The sequence below is a fragment of the Pongo abelii genome, chromosome 2 (genome assembly GCF_028885655.2).
Source record: "Pongo abelii isolate AG06213 chromosome 2, NHGRI_mPonAbe1-v2.0_pri, whole genome shotgun sequence".
Taxonomy (NCBI): Eukaryota; Metazoa; Chordata; class Mammalia; order Primates; family Hominidae; genus Pongo; species Pongo abelii.
The window spans coordinates 90,291,772-90,310,296 of record NC_085928.1 but is presented as its reverse complement, the minus strand read 5'-3'; positions in this window follow the sequence as shown (position 1 = coordinate 90,310,296).

Sequence of the window (18,525 nt, the reverse complement as noted above, 5' to 3'; positions counted from 1 at the left end):
ACATGCCTGCATTTTCAGCCTCCTTTTGTTCATATTGCTACAGATCTTCAGAGGTGGTAATGGTTACATTAAATTCCTTTTTTTTTTTTTTGAAACGGAGTCTTGCTCTGTCACCCAGGCTGCAGTGCAGTGGCACAATCTTGGCTCACTGCAACCTCTGCCTCCCAGCTTCAATCGATTCTCCTGCCTCAGCCTCCCAAGTAGCTGGGATTACAGGCCTGCACCACCATGCCAGGCTAATTTTTGTATTTTTAGTAGAGACGGGGTTTCACCATGTTGGCCAGGCTGGTCTTGACCTTCTGACCTCAAGTGATTCCCCTGCCTCAGTGGCCCAAAGTGCTGGGATTACAGGTGTGGGCCACCATGCCTGGCCTAAATTCCATATAATGGATTTACCATGATTTACTTTCACTCTTCCCTCTGTTAGAGGTGTCTTCAGGTTGACCAGAGTTTTTACTTACCTAATATAAAAACTTAGATGAAGACTTTGGATGTCTAGATCACTTCATGTTTTGCATCTTTTTCCTTAGCATAAATTCCCACGAAGGAATAATGGACAAAGGGAAGAAGGATTTTGTGACTTGGGGATATTTAATGTTAAATGGTTTTCCAAAAGAGCTGAACAAGTTTACACAGCTGCTGAAACAGGTGAGACTGCCACATCTCACAGGCAGTAGGCATCATCACATAATTTAAATATATTATTTGGTTCTATAAAAATGAAACAAGCATTTTGAAGACAACTCAAATGATAGAGAAAATATGAAGAGTAAAAAAAAAATACTATTAAATAGCTCTCCACCACTGCTAAACTTTTGTTGAAAAACTTTCTAAACATCTTTCATTTAGTCATTCAGCAAACATGATTCCATGGTTACAAAGTACCAGGCACTGTCTTAGGCCTCGAGGACTCAGCAGTGAAGAGCACAAAGCCCTGTCTTTGGAACTTACATTCTAGAGAAGCGTAGCTTCTTTAAAACTTACCTGGGTATATTAACATGATCATTCTATACTCGCACATTTTAAACTGTGTTTTATTCATTCTACCATGTATTATGGATATCTTGGATGACAGTGGATTGACCATATAGGATTCCATTATATTTATTTTTGTTTGTGTGTTTGTTATTTTTGAGACGGATCTCACTCTGTTACCCAGGCTGGAGTGCAGTGGGGTGATCTTGCCTCACTGCAACCTCCACCTCCCGGGTTCAAGCGATTCTCCTGCCTTGGCCTCCTGAGTAGCTAGGATTACAGGCATGTGCCACCAAGCCTGGCTAATTTTTGTATTTTTAGTAGAGATGGGGTTTCACCATATTGGCCAGGCTGGTCTCGAATTCCTGACCTCAGGAGATCCGCCCACCTCAGCCTCCCAAAATGCTGGGATTACAGGTGTGAGCCACCACACCCGGCCCATTATATTTCTATACCAACTTTTTCCTCATCAGTCCTTAACTGCTAGTTGATTTGGGTTATTTTTGTTTTTTTCAATCTTATTAATATTACAGTGTCACTTATCCGTGTACATATATATTTTCACAGTTATTTCTCAATCTAAATCTCTAGACGTGCAATTGCTGAATAAGAGGGCATTGATATTTTATATTTTGATGTATTCTGTAAGTATTTTATGAATTATTTTCCACAAATGATATAAATATCAATTTACAAGGCCACTAATATTGAACAGAGAACCTGCAGGGGAGAAAAAGTAGTATCTTTTCCTCACCCATTGCGAGGTTCATAGCTGAGGCACCTATAATAAAAGATAGAATAGCAGGGCCAGGAGAGGTGGCTCACACCTGTAATACCAGCATTTTAGGAGGCTGAGGCAGGAGGATCACGAGGTCAGGAATTTGAGACCAGCCTGGCCAGCATGGTGAAACCTCATTAGCACCTGAGGTGTGGCACACACCTGTAGTCCCAGTTACTGGGGAGGCTGAGGCAGGAGAATTGCTTGAACCCAGCAGGCGGAGGTTGCAGTGAGCTGAGATCGTACCACTGCACTCCAACCTGGGTGACAGAGTGACACTTTGTCTCAAAAAAAAAAAAAAAAAAAAAAAAAAAAGATAACAGGAGAAAAGCACACAAATATATTTAATATAAATTTTAGATGACATGAGAGCCTTTGGAAATGAAGACCCAAAGAAATGAAGAAATCTGTATATTTGTAAGGTAAATTTGATGAAGAATGGACAGTTATGTAGAAGTATGAATGGTCAAAGGGGGTGTGATGTGATGGTAATAAACTGGGGGGGACTTAGCAAGGTCTGTGTGTTCAGATTCTTCTCTGTGTCCCCGTATCTTCATATATAAGGGATTTCTTTTCTTTGAGCATAGGGATAATATCTTTGGAACGAGGGTCTTATGACCTACCTTATAGGAAGTTCAGGGAATTCTTTTATAACTGGCTTCGAGCAAGAAGGGCACAGAGAAGGTGAGAGTGACCTTCCTGTTTCTACCACTTCCTCAAAGCACAAGGTGTGATATTTTGAGATTGCGTGTCCTGAACCCCATCAGACCTGTCTCCCAATGTACTTGCATTAGCCATTTTAAGTTTTGCTAACAGTTGCTTTTCCTTTGCATTCCTTTTATGATTGGTGAGGTTAATTTTTTTTTCACATTTTACAGACCAGATATATTTTCTGTTCTATGAAATTCTTGTTTGGCTTTCTCAATTCTCTATGGAATCTTTCCTCACTGACTAGTAAGCAATCTTCATATTTTAAGGAAATTAACTTTGTTAATTTTCAAGTATCACAGCTTCCCCCCTCATTTATTTTTCTAAATTTTTAGGGGTTTTTCTTCAACATAAAAGCTTACAATGTTTAAATAGCTAAATGTATCAGCCTGTTTATATTTGTGACAAGAATTGGATATATGATCCAAAACTCATGTTGAAGTATAGGGGGAAACCTGTATAAATAGTCTTGTAGTTTAAATTGTATGTGACTGGTACATTCTGGTTTCCAGTTCATCCAAGTATAGATTCATAATCAAATTAAGGTTGTAACTGCCAGAAAATCTCAGTCACAGGGGATTCTATGACTCTTCATTATTCCAGGTGCAAATAAGCTTCAAGGTGCACAATGCCCTGCTGTCAGCCTCTCCACTCAGCACGGAGGAGACCAATTTCTGGTCAGATCTGTCTTCTTCTCTTTTTACTATCATAACCATTAATTGCTGAGGAATCAGTTGAACCCTGAACTGTGGCTGTGATTTGACTGCCCAGCTGATCAAAGCAGCTCTTTGCCCCATATTGACAACTCATTATTGAACAGTAAATTGCCCATTCCATCAATCTCTTTGTAGCCATTAACTCAGTTTGACTGGATTAACTAGTTTTACAAAGACCCTTCTTTAAGCTTGAAACCTGAGGTTTTTGTAATCTCAGGGAGGAAAAATAAATGTGTATCTTCTTGGTAGATATATATCCTGCCCCATGGAAATTAAAATGTTTGATGGAAACAGGCTATGGTGAGCTAAGGGCGTACATATCTTTTCTTATTTGCTCTGGTTCTAGGGTTTATTTTAAAAATGACTCTTTCTTCATTTTTTTATCTGTGTTACAAGCCCTTTACTATTAGAACCTGGTTTATTTCGAGATTGCACCAAGCAGGGCCCTCCTCCTTTTCAGCCTTTGTACTTTTCCTTTATGTGAGATTATATGGCTCTGAAAAGGCTGCTCTGATTTAGGGCACTGGATTCCTTCATTCTGAGCAGAGCGTCGTCAGCTCTCTGTACAGGCCCTACGGGCTGTTGATTGTGATGACTACCATGCCCACTGCATAAAACAATGTTCCTCTGAGTATATAATTAACTTTATCTGCCTTGCTCACTTTTAATTACATGCACTTTCAGCTTTTTCATTGAATTTCAAATACTTTATGTGCACGGCCCTGATTATAGCTTTTCTGCATATGTCCAAGATGGGTTTGTGCAGGCGGAGTTATCTCTGCTCCTGCCAGCATCCTTCCTGTTAGGCAGTTATTGATTACACCACATAGGATGGAAACATTACATAGAGTATCTGCTTGGAACGCACAAAAATTTCAGGGTTATTGCAGCATCATGATCAATTGATGTAGCCTGCTCATTTCTTACTCACTAAATTACTCCTTTCCAAAAGAGTATTTTGAAGGAAAAAGAGTGCTTAAGAAACACTGTTGTTTCTGGAGCAGGTTGGGTAATTGCTGAGAGCAATATCAGTTTTCTTTTTCCATGACGAGAAGACACTTGCACAAGGCAGGGAGAGTGAAATGTGTCTCCCAGGATGACACACTTCATGCAACCCCACTGTTAGCACAGACCTCTTACTATGTGCTGGGGGTACCAGACAGAGAAGTGGTCGCAAAATTCATGGGGTTCACATTCTGGTGGGGAAAGGGTAGAAAGAGACAGAGAAGCAATACACCATTAAATACATTATTCAATTAGTGGCAAAATTATTGAAGGCATGAATGCACGAATGGAATGGAAAAGGTTTTTTTTTTTTGATGAAGTGATATTTGAGGTTAGATTAAAACGATGGGCTTGGGTTAGGATCATCTTTAAAGACAGTTACTTTGTGCCAATTTCCTTAGTTCCTTTAATAATTACCCCCCTTTGAGTATAAAATAAGTGGTGATAAAGAGGTTTTTCTAGCTTGTTTTCCTCTTTGTGGTTTGAAAATCAGCACACAGTCACCTGCAGGGTGCTAAGTATATGATCCTGGGAACATGATGTGAAAAATCAAGAACTTGCAGCTGAACCAGCGCAGCCATTGAGAAGTGGCCATCCTCCCACTTCTGGTAAATTGCCTAAAATTTACATATCAATCATGTTAACCTGTCATACCTCTAGTTCCACCCACAGTCCTTCTGTAGGGCTCATCTTGGGTAGACACATGACACCCAGGGAAGCAGTTTGAACTGCAAGTGATCATCTACCTGAAGCCTACAAAATGTCCTGGCATGAAAAGTGTTGTTCCAAAGGGAAGATCTGGGACACTCAGACTTTTACTTTTCAGAATCTGAATTAGAAACTGTGTCTAGAATCACCGGCTAGTAGTGGGTGTAGACACCATAGGTTCATGAAATAGAAGTGAGGATGTTGGAGGAGAGCAGCCGGGATCTGTCAGAGATTGAATAGCAGGTTGAAATCACGAGCAAGGAGGGGCAGGAGAAACAGAGGTATGCCTTACTGAGCAAAGGAGCCCGGAGGGAATCTGAGGAGAAGCAGACAGACAGAAAAGAGCCTAGCCACAGAAAATGATGGCACACAGGGGTGGATCATCATCAGCCTATGTGGCAAAAAGACTTAGGTCAACCTTACATGCAAATCCAGCAGCAAAACCATCTTTACAACACCAATTCATGCTACTATTCCTGCTCTTCCCAACTCTTTGAGTTTACGCCTCTTGCCTTCGCTGATATCACACCCTATTTTCTTGAGTACTAATATTCCAGTGTTTTTAACCACTTGTTAAATTATCCTCACAATAAATACTAGTCACTTGCAGTCTCATAGGGAGTCTCTCACCCTAAGAAGAACAATTTCCTGCAATTTAACAACAATACCCATGCACTCGCCCTTTGACCCAGCATCCTGCTTCTGGGAACTTATCCTGAAGCTACACCTCCAAAAATTCAAAAATACCCATGCACAAGGTTATTCATTGCAGTATTGTTTAAAATTGTAAAATATTGGAAACAACTTAAATGCCCAAATATAGGAAAATGGTTGTATACACAATGGTACATAACACATGATGGGGTATTATGCAGCTGTAAAAAATAATAAATAAATAAATAAATAAATAAAATCTTTATGAGCTGATATGGAACAATTTCCAGAAATCAAATGCAATTATTTAACAACAAAAATGATAAAGAGGACTAGAGGAGAGACACTATAAAAAGCATAAATTCAAAAGTAACCACTAGAATATGAAATATTGAAAGAAAAAAAAAGAAGGGTGAGTCTCTGATTTGTGTAAGCAAACAAGTGAAACTAAGACACGGCCGCAGAGCACTATGGTAACACATGCAGCAAGTACATTGCAATTTTCTAAGATAAACTTGAGGAAACTACCCTGCACATATTGAAACGGCACTGTCTCAACCACCCGCTGATGCAGCAAAGCATAGGAACAAGAAAGTGAACATTGGGAAAGAATTAACTAGTAAACATTTAAACAAGAGGTGTGGTCTAATCATGGGACCAATCAGAACCGTGTTGGTCTTCCTATCACTCATCTGTACTACTTAGTACTGTTTTTATTTTAACTAATTAATTAATACTTTTTTAGAGATAGGGTTTTGCTCTGTCGCCCAGGCTGGAGTGTAGTGGAGCAATCTCAGCTCACTGCAGCCTCGACCTCCTGGGATCAAGTGATTCTTCCACCTCAGCTCACTAGTAACTGGGATTACGGGGGTCGCCACCACACCCGGCTTTTTTGGGTAGTTTTTGTAAAGACGAGGTCTCGCTATATTGCCTAGGCCGGTCTGGAACTCCCAGGCTCAAGCAATCCACCTGCCTCTGCACCCTAAATTTCTGGGATTACAGGTGTGAGCCACTGCGCCTGGCCTGTTTTTATTTTGAAAAAAAAAAAATTTTTTTTGGTTTTTTGCAAGGTGCACGGGAGGTTGGTGGGTGGGTGAGCTCGACGGTTTCGGGCTACAGAGGTTTCGAATCCATCCCTCTTCTCGTGCTGCGATTTTTGCTTATTCACAGCCCCTTTCCTCGGAAAAGCCCAGGAGAAGTGTTTCAAGTGGTGACCAGCAGAGGGCAGCAGTATCCACCGCTTCCCGCAGAGCACGGCTTGAGGATGTAGACTGTCTTCCGGTCCCACCGGGCGATCGGGAATTCTAGGCCAGGTGGGTGTGACGACGTGCAGCCTTAGCAAAGGACAGGGGTGCACGACAGAGGCACTGGATGGTAAGCACAGCATTTTCTAAATCTCACAGGAGAAAAATCACTGAAAAAAACCACTGGTGTAAAAGCTGAGTCTGTCCTTTGAACCGCTGCCCTGATTTTTATTTACAAATGAAGCAAAAAAATCCTTAAAGATCCATATTCCTAAATTTAGACCTTGACCTCAAAGATCACCTCGGAAAACATACAAATCATTATTTTCTTCATTTAGTCAACTATCTATTGATTTAACCCCTACTTCCTGTTCAACTCAGCATCCCTTGTCATGGGCAAAAAAAGTGAATGGACCCCAGAGCATTGAAACAAATAAATTTAAACTTGGTTAGAAAAATTCCAAGTCAATGAATTTTAAAAAGTGAGTTAGTATCATACCAATTTAAGTGTTTTTTAAATAATGTTTAATAAGCAGGTGAATAATTAGCATTGGCCTAAGAAGGCAGCAATGCTTAAATCACAGAAAAGAGGTATTTCAGCTATGGCTGTATGTCGGACTTTGTGATTCCTTTATTTCTAATTTCCTTAGTAAGTTATTCAACCTTACAGGGAAACTTTAAATTTTACTTTGCTCTTTTAAATTAGCCTAAGAATAATAATACTGCCAAAATCTTGTATAGCACTTGCTATATGCTAGGTACTTAAGCATTCCGTATATATTAAGTCATTTAATCAATTAAACAACTGTATCAGATAGATATTATATTACCCCATATTACAGAGGTTCAGAGAGGTTAAGCAGTTTGACCAAGGTCACACAGCTAGTTCATGACAGAGTAGGATTTGAACTCAAAAAGTCTGGATTCAGACTCCATGCTTCTAGCCATAATATCATACTTCTTATTATTAAATATTAGCCACAACATGTCCTCCACAAATAATGGCCTTCCATATAGAGTCAGCTCCTTCTCCCTCCCTTGAATTCCTACCTTGGAGCATTCTAGATTGATTGATTACCCTGGTCCTCCCTACCTCCCTCCTTTCCTATGAAATGCCATGTCATGTCACATGAACCTTGACATTTAGAAGATAGAATTCTTTTGTTTGATTCAGGTTTTTTTCCTAAAAGAACATCACACTCGATTCTGATCTTTTTTTGAAACCCTTTGTTGATAATTTAAATGACTGTTTTGTGACTTTTTATAGAAGCCTAATTAAAAATGCATAGTTTAAAAATTAATCACCCGAGTCACCCAGACTCAAAACATCTGTCATCCTCCCTCCCTTTTTTCCCCGAGGTAATTTTGCCAGGTCCTGTGGCTGCTTCCTCCTGTATATTCCCTAAAATGTCTCCTAAATCTTCTTTCCCATTTCAGTAGTGGCTCCAAGTGCTCCTTACCCCCAGCCTGGGCTTTCATAACAACCTCTCAACTGGTCTCCAGACCCCAATCCATCCCACAAACCACTGCCAGATGAAGCTTCTGAAAGCAATGCTCTAGCCGGGTTGTATTTTTTGCTCAGAAACCTTGCGTGGCTTCGCTTGTCTACGGAATTCAGTACTGAATCGATTAAGAGGTAGTCTTCTCACTGACTTAGTTTTACTGCTGCCTGGTACACAAAAATACTTCCTTCTATAGGTAAATTCATAAAGAAACACACACACAAAAGTAGAACAGAGGATACCAGGGGCTGGGGAAAGGAGAATGAGGAGTTAGTGCTTAATGGGTACAGAGTATCTGTGGGGAGTGATGAGAATGTTTTGGAAAAAGATGGCAGTGATAGTTGCAATTAATCCCTGTGAATTATGCACTTGAAAATGGTAAAAATAAAATTAGCCAGGCATGGTGGCTTGCACCTTTAGTCCTAGCTACACTGGAGGCCAAAGGAGGAGAATGGCTTGAACCCAGAAAGTTGAGACTGCAGTGAGCCATGATTGCACCACTGCACTCCAGCCTGGGTGACAGAGCAAGACCCTGTCTATAAAAAATAAGAAATAAGAAAATGGTTAAAATGCCAAATTTTATGCATTTTTACCATAATAAAAAATTTTTAAAGTATACTTTCTTCTAGTCCAATTAGATCAATTGCCCTTTTCTCTCTGAACCCCATTCCCCTGCTTTTTAAGCTTTGTACGAGGCAGAAAAATGTGGTCTCTCCTTATTGCTGACAACTATTTCTCGAACCTTGCAAGGCTTCCTGCTTCTTCCTTCTGGTCAGTGAAATATTAGAATAAAAATTTCAGAATGTCTCTGGTGGCTTTTATTGCTTTTCCATCACAAGTTTATAGGAACATTCTTTTCTTTCTTCTCAGTGAGCATAGGCTTCCTAAAAGCACACAGAAATAGCAAGACAAGTCTATTTCATGGACTCTGCTTTCTAATCAGATGGTCTCATGTGGAATATTGTCTCTGGAGAGGTCGTAAATGGTTGTCACGCCATGTGCTGTGGAGACTTATCTTCTCCTTTTCAAAAGCAGGCTGCCTGGTAGGTTTCCTAGACCATGAACAAGCCAAATTTTTGTTTGAAATTTTTAATATTCCTCTTCTTTTATTAATAGAGAACACTGATTCCCACACATTCAGCTTTATTTTAGGAAGAAATAATTTAGCGCCTAACCTGTTATTTTTATTTATTTATTTAGAGACAGAGTCTTGCTCTGTGGCCCAGGCTGGAGTGCAGTGGTGCAATCTTGGCTCACTGCAATCTCCGCCTCCTGCGTTCAAGCGATTCTCCTGCCTCAGCCTCCTGAGTAGTGGGGATTACAGGTGCCCGCCACCATGCCTGGTTAATTTTTGTATTTTTAGTAGAGACACAGTTTCACCTTGTTGGTCTAGAACACCTGACCTCAAGTGATCCACCCACCTCAGCCTCCTAAAATGCTGGAGTTACAGGTGTGAGCCATGGCGCCCAGACTAATTTAGTGCCTAATTTGTTTAAAATGATGTTATAGTTATTGTACAGCCACTTTGTTGTCACTGAGAGATCTCTCAATTTGAAGAGCTCACATCTCTAGAGGAAAAATTATAAGCAAGCCTTGCTTAAAGAATTCCACTCTAAGGGATGAGGGGCATTCTGGGCCCATGGCTACCCGAAAGCAACCCTCTTTATCTCCATGCTCAGTTCTGCCTCTGCATCTCGTGAAGTCTTCCTACTGAGGCCTAAGGGAAGTGAGGTTCAGGGGAGACCTTTAGCTCTCTGGAAGCCCAGGTGGAGAAAACTGGTGGAAATATTTTTTCCCTATAGGCTGGGGAAGTACCTGGAGATGAGGCTTTAGATAGCCTAGGATGAGGACAAGACAGTGGCAGATGCTGGAAAGAATTTGACCTGCAGTCATCCATGACTCTTATGATGAAAGTTGATGTGAATGGTGCCTCCTGGAATTGTGCGTGGTGACACCTGGTTGACATTGTTTTCCCATCCTTCAAACCACTCCTCTCATCCACAACAGACATATACATACAGCGAAAAACTCATCAGAGTGGCCTAAGACTTCTCAGTTGCAACACTGACAGCTAAAACACAATGGAGTCACATCAAAGAGAGAAGGACAGCAACCTAGGAATCCTATACCCAGCTAAGATATCTTCCATCTGTCAGGCTGAAAGACATTTGAAGATAAGCAAATAGAAACTATAGCACCACAAAACCCCTTTCCGAGGAAATAAATAAGACTGAAAACCAACCACAGGTGAACCAGAAGAGGCGTCTGAAGATGGAAGAAGATGAAAAGAAGAGGTAAAATCACTCAACAGGATGTGGAGGGCCATTTTGGAACCACAATACTGACATTTATTAAAACAATGCAACCGACAAAATATTTACACACCAAACAGTAGAAGCCCAATGCCTCAAGCAAAACTATTACAAATCCAAGGATAACTTGATAAAATTACTGTTGTAATCAGGGGCTGCTATATAGTTCCCTTAGCATATGCAGCTGAAAAAAAAGTAAGCAAGAACATAGAGGATTTAAAAATACAATCAGTAAACTAAATGTAACTTGTACCATAGAATGTTACATCCATTGAATAGGGGTATATTTCTCCATTATTTCAAATGTCCAGGAATATCTATAAAAAGTGATCATAAGAAGTAACATAAATCCACAATTAAAACCTTAAAAATTCAAAAGCATTGAGATGTTATAAGACATGATTTTCCATTACACAATCTAACAAAATAAGACATAAGCAATTTTAAAATGGCCAAACATTTCACCAATTTGGGAATTAAAAGGCAGCTGTTGATAACCTTTGGATTAAAGAGAAAATCAAAAGAAAAATCACCAGCTTTCTAGAAAGCAATGAAAAGGCGTGCACAACATACAAAGTCCATCAGACACAATGACACCCAGCCTGGAGAAGAGTTTACAGCCTTGAATGCCTTCACTGCCAAAGAACCACCAAAGAGGTGCTAAAGACTCACTTCTATAGTTTTCTAAAAAGAACAACATAGTAAACCCAAAGAAACTAAGAAGAGGGATGAAATAAAAATAAAATACAAAGGTAATAAAATAGCCTATCTACAGAGACGAAAAATAAACTCAACTACTGCTTCTTGGCGAAGACCAGTGACATTTACAGATAAGCCCCTTCAAATCCTCATTAAGGAAAGAGTGAGCAAGAGAGATAAAGACGGTGAGTGTGAACAAAAATAGGTTAGATTAGAAATGTGAAAGGAGAAATAACCATAGATATAGGAGTGACTAAAATTGTTTAAGAGAATATAATAAGCAACTCTATATAATAGTTTTCAAAACTTGGAAGGATGAATTCCTAGTAATATTATAAATTATGAAAATTGACCCAAGGAAAAAAGTTTAAAATTCTAAATCATCAAGACAAGCTAGAGATATTAATAAAAGATCTATCATATATTTTTTTAAAAAAACAGCCATAGATGTTTTGGAGACATTAGAGATATTTGAATATGGACTGTATATTAAATGATATTTGGGGATTATTACTAATTTTCTTTGCTGTGACAAGTATGACAAAGCCCTTATTTTTAAAACTTGCGTATTAAGTATTTAAGGAACAAATGTCCTGATGACTGCAACTTTCTTCTTCCCCACACCCACATATCCACACACACACACACCCAAATATGACAATATCATTATAAAACTATAGTAATCAAAACAGCATAATATTGGTGTAAAGACAAAGTGTTCAATGAAACAGGCTAGAGAGTCCAGAAAGAAACCAAACAGATATAGACAACTGATTTTTGACAAGGATGCAAAGGCAACGCATGAAGGATGAGTCACTTTTCAATAAATGGTACTGGAACAAATGGATATCAAAATGGGTGGCTCAAAATCTCAACACACACCTTTCCAAAAGAGTGGGAACCAATGTACCCTATTTACTACTTACATCTTAGTTTTCAGAGTCTGATTCCACAGGCATTATATTAACTAGGGCTCTTTTGTGGTTGAAAGCCACAGAAATAGACTCTGGCAACTAAAGACAAAAGAAAATTTATTCAAGGGAGATATGGATGCCTACAGGATGCAAGTCAAGCCTGGAGAACCAGTTTTATTACGATATCTCCAAGGAACTCCAGCAATTTGACTACTTACTTTAGGGAGCCAAAGCTGAGATGAATTAATTTTAGCATTTGTTCTTCCTTCTAGCACCCACTTCAAGATTCAGAGTGGGGAGAGTGAAGCCAATTGGTCCAGTTGGGTCCCATGCTTGTGCTTGGCAAGGCAAGCCCCCTGAGTGACAATCCTCCACAAGCATGCACTTTAGGGAGGAAAGTCATTGCTCCAAAAGGTATCAGGGTGTGTTGCCAGAAAAAGAAGGGGTGATGCTGGGCAGGGAAGAGCAACTGTGATCACCACTGTCAGTGTTCTGCTTGGAGTCTTGGCACAACTGGGTGATTAATTCTTCCATAGAGGGTGTGTTCCTACTTGAGTTCCATTTAACAAGCTTGGGTGTGAAAGTAATATTAAAGTAGTATTAATTCACATTATTTTTTGAATTAATAGTCAAATTATAAAATATCTTTCTCTGAATCTCCATCTTATTGATCTGGCAGAAGCTCAGCTGAGTCATTATTGCACTCAGGGGTCAGGAAGTGACAAGGCTGGAGCCCCATGTCCTGGAACTATGCCTGGAACAGCACTCTCTCTTCCAGAGCACTGAGAGAATGCCGTGAGAGGCCTGCACTCACTGAGCCCCATGAGCCCTTCTGGTCTTGAAGAATCTTCTCCACTCCTCTGCGTTCTTCATTTCAGCCTCCTCCCATCTTCTAAGAAACCAAACTTCTTTCCCTCTCCCTGAACTAATCCCTTCAATGAACTTAAGATTTGGGAGAAAAGTCAAGGAGGGAAGTTGTTTTCAGGGGGTTTCTACGTAAAGCTCTTAATACCAACCTTTTTGGTCAGTGTGTATGAGTCTGCTCAGGCTGCCGTAACAAAATACCACAGGCTAAGTGACTTAAACAGAAATGCATTTCTTCCCAGTTCCGAAGACTGGAAGTGCAAGATCAAGGTATCGGCAGGGTTTTCTTCTGAGGTCTCTTTCCTTGGCTTGCAGATGGCCACCTTTTCCCTGTGGTTTTAGAGGGTCCTCTTCTATGTTTGTCTGTGTCGTAATCTCTTCTTATAAGGACACCAGTCATATTGGAACAGTGCCAGCCCATATGACTCCATTTCACCCTAATTACCCATTTATTTATTTTGAGACAGAGTTATTTATCTTTTTATACTCTGTCGCCCAGGCTGGAGTGCAGTGGCATGATCTCGGCTCACTGCAACCTCTGCCTCCCAGATTCAAGCAGTTCTCCTGCCTCAGCCTCTCAAGTAGCTGGGACTACAGGTGTGCACCACCACGCCCAGCTAATTTTTGTGTTTTTAGTTGAGACAGGGTTTCACCATGTTGGCCAGGCTGGTCTTGAACTCCTGACCAGAAATGATCCGCCCTCCTTAGCCTCCCAAAGTACTGGGATTCCAGGCGTGAGCCACTGCACCCGGCCATGCTTTTGAATCTGGCTCTGCTGCTTATGGCCACTCAGTGGTCTTGGAAAAATTAACCTTTCTATGCCTCACATTTTCTGTCTATAAAATGGGTAATTATAATACTGCCCAATCCTTAGGACTCCTGGCTGGTTACAAGTGATATTACATGAAAAGTTCTTAGAACAGGGTCTGACAACTACTAAGTGCCCAATAGGTGCTAGCTATGATTTGTTATGTAGCAGCCAATTTAAAATCTTACCTTAAAAATTAAGAATCATTGGATGACTTGAAGAACAATTTTATTCTCAAAGTTGCTACACAGATAGAAATCAATACCTCCCTAGCTATCTGAGTGCCAGATCTCTGAAGACCTAATCCATTTAAATTGAACAGTTGAAACAGTAATCATGAAGCCCTGTACTTTATAATAGTCAATGGTCCTTGGACCATTACTTAGCATCCATAGACTCTCGCTTTATATATATTTCTAGCAGCCTTGCCTCTCAGGCTTTCCAGAAGCAGCAAATTAGGAAGTAAAGAAGGAAGGACTTAGAACTGACAAGTAGCAAGAAGTGACAGCTGACAGCTTGACAGCTAAGGAAGAAGAGAGAAAATTTAAAAAGCAGAGCAAACAGTCCCACGTGGTCCAGTTCCCCCTGAGGGCCTCCCTGCTGGAACATGATTGATGTTCTTCAGGATGACCTGCAGACCTGCGTCCCCAGCCAGTAATGGTCCCTCCATCCACTTGGCCATCCGATCTAGAGAAATCAGCCTCCTCTTCAGCTACTTCTCTTTCCTCCTGAAATTTAGTTGGTCACCAAATACTATTAATTCACTCTGAAATGTATCTGGTCAACACACATTTCCCAACACTCTACCGTAAACCCTTTATTACTGCCTGCTGGACAATTGTACAAGGGACTTCTACCTGGTCTTCCTACCTCAAGTCTCAGTGTCTATGGAAAGTATAATCATGGCAAGGGTGGAAGTTGGAGACACACAGTAAGGGTTGCTGAGTATCTACTGTGTGTGAAGTAATAATGCCCACTGTTCTGTTCAAATTAAAAAAAAAAAAAAGCTCCTCTTGACATGTGCTATTAAGAGTATTAAAAGCTGCTATTTTAAGTTATTTTAGAAAATAAGACTAAATATATGTATTCAGAATGAATTACAGAAAGTGAAGTGATAGCTCAATAATTCAGATCCCAAATACCAGCCTCACTTCTTCCTTACCTCCTCTTCTTCATCCAACTGTATGGATAATTGAAGGAAACTAAGGGGCGAGGGTGTGTCTTGGAGTGTCCCTCAATTCTTCACTTTGAATAGCACAACATTTGGTTTTCCTTTTCTATTTCAGTATCTCACGTTATTCTTCTGTTCAGACACCATCATGAGCTTGATGAAACATTCATCTTGTTTTTGTTTTCCTACAGATATAAAATCTCTACACTGGCTCTCTTTTAATCCTGCCCATCCTGATTTGCAAACCCTTCACAGTGGCACTGTGGCTAGAACAGTTGGCTGTGCTGCTGTGCTGGGTGTTCACATGTGTGTGGGTTTGCTGGTGAGAGAACGTTTGTGTGTGATGGTCTGCTGCTGCTGCCAGAATCATTTGGTTCTCTGTGCAGTAGGATGCAGTGTCCAGCACACATCTGGGGTTATTATTTTCCACTCACTTTATGTGAGGCTGGACTCCAGGAGCGGCATTAACACAAATGTAGTAAAGAACTTAAGATCTGTATCTTAAGAGAATTCTTATTATTTTCCCTCTACCCGTACTCTGAGCTGAATGCAAATGTGCTTCCCTGTCTTTAATGCGGGCATTTCTAATAATCAGCATCCTTCTGATCATTAGGTAGATAAAGTGCCTTCCAATTATGAATCTTAAATGGAGCATTTTGCCTGCTCTGACGCAATTTGCCATTTAGCTCAAAAACCTTTTAGTAAGCATATTAGTTGACTCCATTTAGGCAGGTACTTGTTTTGGTTGCTCCAGGAAGCACCCTTTATTAACAACTCCCAGATATTAACAAAATATTGCTGTCAACACATTGTCATCACCTCCATTGCCTGCACATATAGACTGCTGTCCTAGATTTTCCTCTGTCATTTGAGTATGCCCTGTTAATTCCCCATTCTTGCTCAGAATCTCACTGATCTCTGCCATGACTTGTCCTCAAATCAATAGTGTTCAGTGTCTGTACTCTGATGAATCACTGGACCACCAAGCAGTGCCTCAGATGGCCATGTTGCATTGCCCTGAGACAGACTGCCCTTACACAGTGACATTTTCTCCACTATGTCTTACAGCTTTGAGGCGTATGTCATGGAATGTCACAGAGCCAAGTCAGAACTCCGCTTCCCCGCCAAAGCAAAGCAAAGCAAAGCAAAGGGTGGGCAGAGTTCCACACACAAGTCATGCAAACAAGAAGAGGAGATTTTATTCTTAATATCTACTCACTGACCACCCACTCTCAGCCTTCCCTTGGTTTCTCAGGATAATGCCTATTGAAACTCTAACCTTATACTGTGTTATTTTAATCTCTGATGTGTTCACATTGTGAGCAAGAGTCTGAGAGAATGAGAACACTTCTGTTATTTTTTTTTCTAACCCTTTGGGCTAATTTTACATTTATAGGAAGTAGAAACTGATACAAATAAAATACTTTTGCTTTGAATTGACAGGTGTTGCTTTTATTTTTAAGTGTGGCTTTTGACCTGAATTGTTCAAATAATTGTATAAACCCAGCTTAAGATGCTCTCAATATTTTCAGACCTGCTTATATATTCAGTTTTTGTATGTCTTCATACACAATTTTATTTTGTTTTATTTTTTTGAAATGGAGTCTTGCTCTGTCACCCAGGCTGGAGTGCAGTGATGCGATCTAAGCTCACTGCAACCTCCGCCTCCTGGATTCAAGCGATTCTCTTGCCTCAGCCTCCTGAGTAGCTAGGATTACAGGTGTGTGTCACCGCACTCAGCTAATTTTTGTATTTTTAGTAGAGACATGGTTTCACCATGTTGACCATGCTGGTCTCGAACTCCTAACCTCAGGTGATCTGCCCATCTCAGTCTCCCAAAGTGTTGGGATTACAGATGTGAGCCACTACACCCAGCCTCCATACATAATTTCTTTTCATCCTCATTCTTTTTCCTTTTTGTTGAATTTTCTCTTCTAATCCTTTAAGAAATGATCTAGAACATGTGTAATTGATGCCAGAGAAATATGCACTCCACCTCCTCTGAAAGCCTAGGAATACTAAGGAAATGGTTTATTTTTATTCTTTATTAAAGAAATGTTAACATTTAACTTTTTTCTTATTAGACTTCTTGCTATTGTACAAGATGAGACAATTAAAATGGTCTGTAATTCTCCTTCTCCGATATAATTATTGTTAACATCATGTATAGCCACCTAGTCTCTTATAAACAGAGAAAACATGGTAAATGGTTTCTGCACATTTTAAAAGTAACATTTAACGGTAAAGTGAAGTCAAGATTTGGTAGCAAATTGAAATAGCCTCAATGTCCAATAATAAATTAACTCAAAATGAACTTTTTCCTGAAAAACTGAGGGCAGTCTAATGTAGCTGTCTGAGATTACCCCAAATATACAACTCCAAACTTCTAATTATGGTATGTGTGGTAAGCGTTTTTTAACAAAAGTGAAAAGCTTAGCCACAAAAGAGCAGCAAGCTCAGAAACCTGCAAGAAGACTGGATTTGTACATCAGAAGCAGGAATTTGTGTCCTCTAAAAAATGGCCCACTAGAGAATTATTTTTTATTATTTTTTTAATTTTTATTTTATTTATTTATTTATTTATTTATTTATTTTGAGACGAAGTCTCACTCTGTCACCCAAGCTGGAGTGCAGTGGCGTGATCTTGGCTCACTGCAAGCTCCGCCTCCCGGGTTCATGCCATTCCCCTGCCTCAGCCTACCGAGTAGCTGGGACTACAGGCGCCCACCATCATGCCCAGCTAATTTTTTTTGTATTTTTAGTAAAGTCAGGGTTTCACCGTGTTAGCCAGGATGATCTCGATCTCCTGACCTCGTGATCTGCCCGCCTCAGCCTCCTAAAGTGCTGGGATTACAGGTGTGAGCCACTGAGCCCGGCCAGGAATTATTTTTAAAGATCCTTCTTCCTTGTGTTACCATAAAGCAATTTCTTCTGTATATTTGGCTGATGTGTTTTTGAAAGTGGTTATGATCTCCTATTAGGAAGCATGTATACGTCACCTTTCCTTTGAAAAACTAGAGAATGTCAAGTTTTCTTCCTTGCTACAATTAAAACAACAACTTGAAAATATGAACATGTGGTCAAAATTAGATAGGAATGGCTAATTTTTTTTACATTTGGAGGAGCCGGAGCACGATATATATTTCTTTACAACTGCGGGGCTTTTCCAAGGATAGGCAAAGGTTTCAGCAGAGGTTCTCTGACAACATACTTTACCCAAATATCTTTTTAAAAATAATTTGAATTTCAATAATTTGGGGGGTACAGGTGGTTTCTGGTTACATGGATAAGTTCTTTAGTGGTGATTTCTGAGATTTTGGTGCACCTGTCACCTGGGCAGTGTACCCAATATGTAGTATTTTATCCCTCACCCTCCTCCCATATGTAATTATGGTATGTGTGGTAACTGTTTTTTAACAAAAGTAAAAAGCTTACCACAAAAGAGCAACAAGCTCAGAAACCTGCAG